We start from the raw sequence: 7638 nt of genomic DNA, 5'->3' as shown, positions 1-7638 counted from the left end.
GGATGCTGACCTAGAAATTGGCAGCTGCTCATCAAATAAGACAGACCTTCAGGCACTTGGATCAAAAAGACGTTGCCATTAATTTTGGATTGGATCATGGTGGAAATTTATTTATTTATTTATTTATTCATTCATTCATTTCAGGTCCTTGTAAGACAATCTACTGCTAAAAGGAACAGACTGCTTTTGCTTTCATCAGAGTGATTTTAGTGTTAACAGCGGTTAATGATCTGGTCTCAGAATTCTCCTTGCTTTCCTATCATCATTTCTCGTGAACACTCAAAGATGCCCTCTACTGACTCAGAACCTTGGCCCATCACAGTAAGTTCTGTCTACTCAGACTGGCAGCAGCTCTCCAGGGTCTTAGGTGGAGGAGATCCTTTGCATCCCCTGCTAATCGGATGCTCTGCCACTGAGCCATGGCCCCTCCCCTTCTCCTGTAATATCTCTCTATCCCACTGTATCTCATCTTCCTTTCAAGAGCTTGTAGTGTCGTCTTATTACATACAATAATCCTGCAATGTAAGTTAGGCTGTAGGGTAGTGATTACCACAGGCACACCTACCATGCAATCCTATGCAAACTTACTCCAGTTTATCTAAACCAATGGGCTTAGAATGGAGCAGCTGCATATAGGACCATACTGTTAGTGAGCTCTAGGATACAGCAGGGACTGGGGCCTAGATCTCCCTGGGCCAAGCTGAGCATCACCCGCTATACCACACTTGCACACCAATAGAGAAATAGAACAAAGTTTGGGTCCAGGGGCATCTTTAAAACCAACAAAGTTTCATTCTGGGTATATGCTTTCATGTGCAGGCAGAATGAAACTTGGTTGGTCTTCAAGGTGCCCCCGGACTCATACTTTGTTCTGTTGCTTCAGACCCCTCCTGAATCCATCTAGTAAGAAAAAGAGGCTTGGGTCTTACTTCCTCCTGCGGTACCAGTTCCCTTTGCACAAGATCGGCTGCGGTCACACGGGGCATTAGCCACGCTAGAGAGGTGGAAGATAGGCGGATTTTCCGGGCGCGATCTCACTGCCACATATGGGAAGCGTAGAGCTCCCGTGGCTCACCCGAGGCTTCCCGCCGAAGATGCGGGGTAAAAAACTAGTACCTCCGAGGTACTAGTTTCCGGTAACTGTGGGGCAAGGGCGGGCGTCTGATCACGTTTCCGCTGGCATCGGGTGCCCGCTCATGTCCCCTTGCAAAAAGGTTCCCCCCCCCCCAAGTCTCCATGGATGCACACAAGCACCCAACGGAGCATGTGCATACTTTGGTGTACAGGGGGGAAAAAACTGTTTGCCGCACCGCGCCACTTCTTTGCCGCGGCGCAGGATTGTCCTGTGATTGGCACCTCCCCCCTACCCACAGGACCTCCATGGAACCTCTATAGGAGGTCTGATTGCGCAACCGTGCGTTATTTTGCCCTGGGGAAAACAGCCACGCCTCCCCCCCCCCGCGATATCCGGCCCGTGTGACCGGGGCCATCAATGGTTTTTAATTAGCCTTTGTGCAAATGGAAGTGCAACCACAAGAGAAGTGTGTTGTGCGACAGAGGCTGTGTAGTGCACACAAAATTTGTTCACAGGATCACAGCCCATAGCCCTGAATAGGAGGGAAACTGTTTACAGCTTTCAGGGAACTTAAATCAGCTTTTGACTTAAAGGAAGCTTCTGTGGGCGAAACTAGCAAAATCTGCATTAGAAAGAAGATTGTTACACCTGATAAAGTGTGTTTAGGCTTAAAAATCTGTTCAAGTTTGCCTGTCCCATAAAAGGCACCTCACTAGTTCAGTCCTCACTGCTAGTGATGTACGGCAAGGTTGTGTAATTGTTCCCTTTAAGATATATTAAACAATCTAATTGCAACACTTATAAAAATTTAATTCCCATCCTCTTAAATGAGTTGACACAAACATTGTTTTACTGGCAATACTATAGTTTGTCGTAGGAGGGAAATCGACCAAGAATGCACAGAAAGGGCTAAGTCCAACCAAATAGAGAGGATTCAGGCTTGATTTCTCAGAACTATTCTTTGTTGTTGTTGAGGCACACAGTCGAGTCTAAGTCTTCACGACCCCATGGACCACATTCTGCGACTCTCTAACTGTACAATAGTGGCAGTTATAAGTCTGTAGGTGGCGCTATGTTCATTAATATTAAGTGTTACAGCCATATATTTTTGGCTGATGATGGCTGGAGATCGATCCTGCAACCTGTGACTCTAGTATTTGAAGAGGCATAAATGAGCAACCAGAAGAGAGTTATAACCCACTCAATTGTCTGTGCCAGATTTTCTATCCTCACACTGTTGTCTTACCATTTGCAGAAGGGATGGGCATTAATCAGACAAAAGATAAGTGATTCTGTTTTCCAGAACAGGCATGCAATGACACACAGAGCTTGTTAACCTTTAACTTTAGATCTAAAAAGTGTGCAAACTACATAAACTTCTTACCGCCACCAAGGCAGAGCACAGCTTTCACATTTGCATGTTGTATAAAGTTTTTCCATCAGCAATCCTGGAGGGTTCTTATGAGCACATTTTAGGGTCCTTTTTGTCCTTGTGGTGCAGAGATGAGAGCCCACATTTACAGAATGGAGAGTCTCAGTTTACTTCCCACAACTAGAAAAGATACCTTTACACATTTATCTGCTATTTCACACATTTATTGCTTTACACCTCTTGACCTTAAAACCTTAGCTTGCTATTTAGTTTTGTCTTTGCATATCATTAAAACATCTTCATCATGTTACATTTTAATTTGCTGTTCAGCCCTCTGTCTATGAGTTTGAACCTTACCTACCATTCCAATGTATTTCAAAAAGTGTGCCTTGCGCATGAAAGCTTGAATAAACCTTTGTTGGTCTTAAAGGTGCCACCAGACTCTAAATTTGCTCTACTGCTTCAGACTAATGTGGCTGACCACCTTGATCTCGAGCCCACATGTCCTTGTTTTGTATTATTATAAAGCCATTAAAGATAAAATAATTGCTGCACCTTGGACTATCGTACCAAGCCGATGTCAGCTAGCTGCCATGTTTCACTTGCATTTGTCCTTTCCTGACTGTGGCGCGAGTGCGCATGCTTGCTCGCTTGCTTTGCTCGCTTGCTGTAAACAGCGATAGGGAGGCACTCATGAGACCGTGCGAACTGGCGCTGCCAGACTGGGTTATCTGACTAACCTTGAGGAGGAGGGAGGGCTTGCATTCCACTGTTGGTGTGAATATTTCTGCTCTCATGAGGCACAGAGAGTCTCCCGTTCATTATGTAACCTCCCGCCAGGATAATTCCCGTGCGCGCGCTTGGATTTAATCTGCTTAGCCAATTGCATCATCATGTTATATGTAGTGATGCATCCACCCCATTGTCATTCCTAACAAGATACCTGTAGATCATGACAACGGACCTGTAGTCTAATAAAGCATAACGATTCCCTGGAAACGTGTGTGGAGATTTGCATGCTGTTGAACCTGACAAAATTGTTAGGGATCCCCTTTACCCCCATCGGACCAATTCTCTCCTGAACGAGATGAGTGGCCCCGGTGGGACAGGGGTGCCTACCTCAACAACCACGTCGGTGACTACCCCGACAACCACGGCGGTGCCTACCCCGACTACCACAGCAGTGCCAGTGACGGTACCTACGATGGTGCCCACCACAGCTCCATCCACGACAGCACCGGCAATACCCACTCCGACGACTTCGGGAACGGGGCTGCCAGTGACGATGGCCCTACGGATGATGGTGAGCCCAGGAGGGCCGGTGTCAACGGATGGAGGGGCCACACCTTGATTGAGAACCACACAAACTGCGTGGTCGATGCCGGGGAGTCGGAGTCGGGACAGTATTTTTGACCCCTGGTCGAGCTCAGGGCACTTCGGGATGACCCCAGGTAGACCCATCACATTCCCATCGAGATCTTTGTTAAGTCCGGGGAGGGATGTGGATGGGAGGCTGGATAGCCTGGAACTGGACTGCCGCACTATAATGCGGAACATGGGGCAATTGCTTCAGAATCTTCTGGGGATCGTGGCCCATGTGGTGCAGACCCAACTGGCTGTTCCACGGGCCCCACCAATACTCCCCCCCGGACCTGGCCCGGGCCGGGCCAGCTGGTCCCTCAGCCGGCTCCGCCGCCGCCTCCCCCCCCTCCGTGGCCGCCACCGCACCCAGCGCAGCCTGCAGCCCCCCTACCTCCGCCGGCCATGCCACGGCCAAAGGACTGACTTGACGTTACTTTTGATGGCGACCCGGAGAACCTCTCTTTACGCATTTTTCTTGCTTGGGACATTGCCGTGACACTCTGTCACATCTGGCACTGTGCATACTTTCCTGTTTCTCCTGGCTGTTAAGAACACCAGGGATAGTCCCAGTGGGCCGATGGCTTGGGGCTGCCCCCCTTGCCAGGGCTACCCTGATCCCAGGCTCAGTGCAAGGAGGTGGGAGTAGGGTTGCCAACCCCAGGGTTGGAAATTCCTGGAGATTGGGGGGGGGGCAAAGCTGCAGAGGGACTCAGCAGGGTACAATGTCATACAGTCTACCCTCCAAAGCAGCCATTTTCTCCAGGGAACTGATCTCTGTCCTCTAGAGGTGAGTTGTAAATCCAGGAGATCTCCAGCCCCCACCTGGAGGTTGGCAATGCTAGGTGGGAGCCACTGCTGTGCTTTGTAGGCAGCCCTGCTTCACCCCCCTCCCCGCATCCCTGGAGTCTGAGCACGCGGCTTCCATGAGGCAGACACCGCCAGCCAGTGGCCCCTTTCCACACAGGACCCACGGGAGCTGCTGGCATGAGCCATCCCCTCCTGCTGCATACAGTGGGTGGGTGCAGGTCAGATGGGAGCTGTGGCGAGCCTGATTCTGCTCTCCCGCCCTCCCGTAGGAGCGGAATTGGGGACAGGGCTCCTTCCCAGCGCTGTTTTGCCTCCCAGTCTGCCCCTGGAGGCTGTGATATTACATTTCACTAGATTTATACCCTGCCTTTCTCTTCCAATGGCAACCCATAGTGTCTTACAGTGCTATCCTCGCTATTTTATCACTTATTCCATGGGGCAGGTTAGGCTGAGAGAGTGCGATTTGTCTAATTTCACCCATCAAACTTCCACAGCAAGAGTGGGGATTCGAACCTGGGTCTCCCAGATTCTAGTCCAGCACTCTGACTGCTACACCACACACTAGCACAGTCACTCTGCTTAACAATGTATACATTTAAAATTTAGTCCAAGACTGTAGCATCTCACATTGTGGTCTGTGTTTACTCAGACATGTGCCATCGATTGCGATGAAATGCTCAGGATATTTTACTGCAATTCAGTCTTTAATATTAAATAGCCACACGAGGGCAGTAAGCAACTAATGTGAAGGGCTTCAAAAGCAAACAAGAGAAGTAGGAATTTCCCAGGGTATTTGACCAGCACTGCAATCCTTAAAAACTACATTGGATAGTCAGTCCATTGAAAATTTAGCTGCACATTTCAGGTGGTTGGTCCCATTTGGGGGGGACGGAGACGGACAGACAACTTGTTCTGTTTTTGTCTACTTTACTTTGTGAATATATATGCTTCAACAGTATCAAAACAAAACAAAACAAAAACGTATGATTAACTATCTGGAAATCTTCTAAGGAGGGTTAGTAAGATGGGGCGACTCATGCTGGAAACATCTTGATACTAAGAGGGACATCATTAACTACCAACAATTAAACATTGTTTAATATTTGTGTGCGTAATGCAAAATCTTGGTTTGGTGCCACCAAAATGAGCCCAGTGCTCACAAGCAGTGTTCCCTCTATGCTGAGTTCGTGTGAGCTAGCTCACAGCTTTTTAGCCTCCAGCTCACACATTTTTGTCCGAGTTCAGGAAGGAGCGCTCCAGAGCAAACTAATTTATGCGGTAGGCAAATCACTCACTCACAACTTTAATGCCAGCTTAGAGGGAGCATTGCTGACAAGTCTCCTCTCAGCTAAATTGACCTGGGATAAATTTCTCTGCTCTGCTCTCCGCCTCACAGCAGCCTCTGTAAAAGGGGATGGGAGAAACTGACTGAAAGTCATCGGCATTGGTTCTGACTCACCTGGTTTTGCCTTGGGCCTTTCCTTTGGTTCCCCTGTCCCCCTACATCTCATTTGGGGTCTTTTATTCTCTCTCCTGTCTGCCCCACAGATGGTCTAGCGGTCAAACTGGCTGCATTAAATTCCCACCAACTGGATGTGCCACTTCCCGGCCTGACTTATCACTGGTGAGCCCAGCCCTTCCAGCTCTAACCTCCGTCTTCTGAGCTTGCTCTGTCCCCTGAATTTCCCCCGTCCATTTTAACACGGCCATTTTGTGATTAACTAAAACCCTCATTGTGTCCCGTAGGAGCTCCCTTCTTCCCAAGCGGAAGACTCGTTTTAGGAAAAGATCAAAGCGCAGCGCTCAGTATAAAACCAGAAAATAGCTTCCATTACATTTGTCTGCGGATTTCCCAGAGCCACTCCTTTGTCAGCAAGCTGCCATGGTGTTCTGTGTGACTTCTGGTTGTACATATGTGATCCCTGTCCCTGCCAGCTGACCTATGTGTTTGCCTGCTGTAATGCCAAAGTAAAACAACTGGAGGATGTGAGGGGGAGAGTATGCTTCGCTGCCAGCTTGTTATTTCTCAAGCCTGAGAACTGCACCTGTGTTGTGTCTACTGTTTGCCTGGTTCCCAAGATCTGAGCAAGGAACCGTTTTCTCCTGCCCGCCGGCGGGAACGTTATCCATTGGTTCTGTATCTAACTTGAATCCCTTTATCATGTCTGCCCTAACTGCTGGTCCCCAGTTCTAACAAAGAACGTGTTTGAGTGTCTTTCCAATGCTTTGAAATAAACTTTGCTTTCTTTGAAACGTGGATTTATTCTCGATGCTTGGGGATCCAACATATTGTTAGAACTCTTTTCTTTTCCTATCCCCGATTCTGGCGAGACCATGAGCGGGTCTGAGGGAACCCTACCTACCACGGAGGGGGACACAAGATCGGTCCCCACTACCTCCGCACCTTTGATTGTTACGACTACCGCACCAGGAGAAGGTGCTGTGGGGGGAGCGATTCCCCGAATGCCTGCATACCTGTCGTGGCCGCCACCGACCCCTTCGCATTGGGGTGCGCGGAAGACCCCAGCACAGGCTTTGTATAACACCCAAGGCACCAGGGAGGTGTATTCCCGTCGAGGCAGTGGGCTTCGAGAAAGTCTTTTCGACAAAGGAATGTTTCCCGACTCCGGGAGTTCGGGGGAGACTGGGAGTTATCGGAGAGACGTGGAAGACTGGATGTTTGAACCGATGGGGGAGGGAGCCCGGGCAGGATCCTCAGAGGGAGCCGCCGACTTCCAGACGGAGGGAGACTATGGGCCGCCTCCTGAATACCAACCACGGGAGCCGATCCCGGAGGAAACGACAAGGGAACGGCTGGAGGAGCTGGAACAATCGGTGAGAGATCTGATGCGCACGGTCCACGATGTGATGGAAGCGTTACCGGGGATGATGGACATTCGAATGACTAATTTTCTAGCAGATTATGCCCCGCAGCCGCAAGTTCCACCTGCACAGGGACCACCTGCGCCACCTCTGCAGGCTCCGCCGCCGGTACTACCACCTCCACAAGCGCCACCTGTTC

This window comes from Gekko japonicus, unplaced genomic scaffold (assembly GCF_001447785.1).
Source record: "Gekko japonicus isolate JY-2015 unplaced genomic scaffold, Gekko_japonicus_V1.1 scaffold227, whole genome shotgun sequence".
Lineage (NCBI taxonomy): Eukaryota > Metazoa > Chordata > Lepidosauria > Squamata > Gekkonidae > Gekko > Gekko japonicus.
This window is presented reverse-complemented; position numbering follows the sequence as displayed.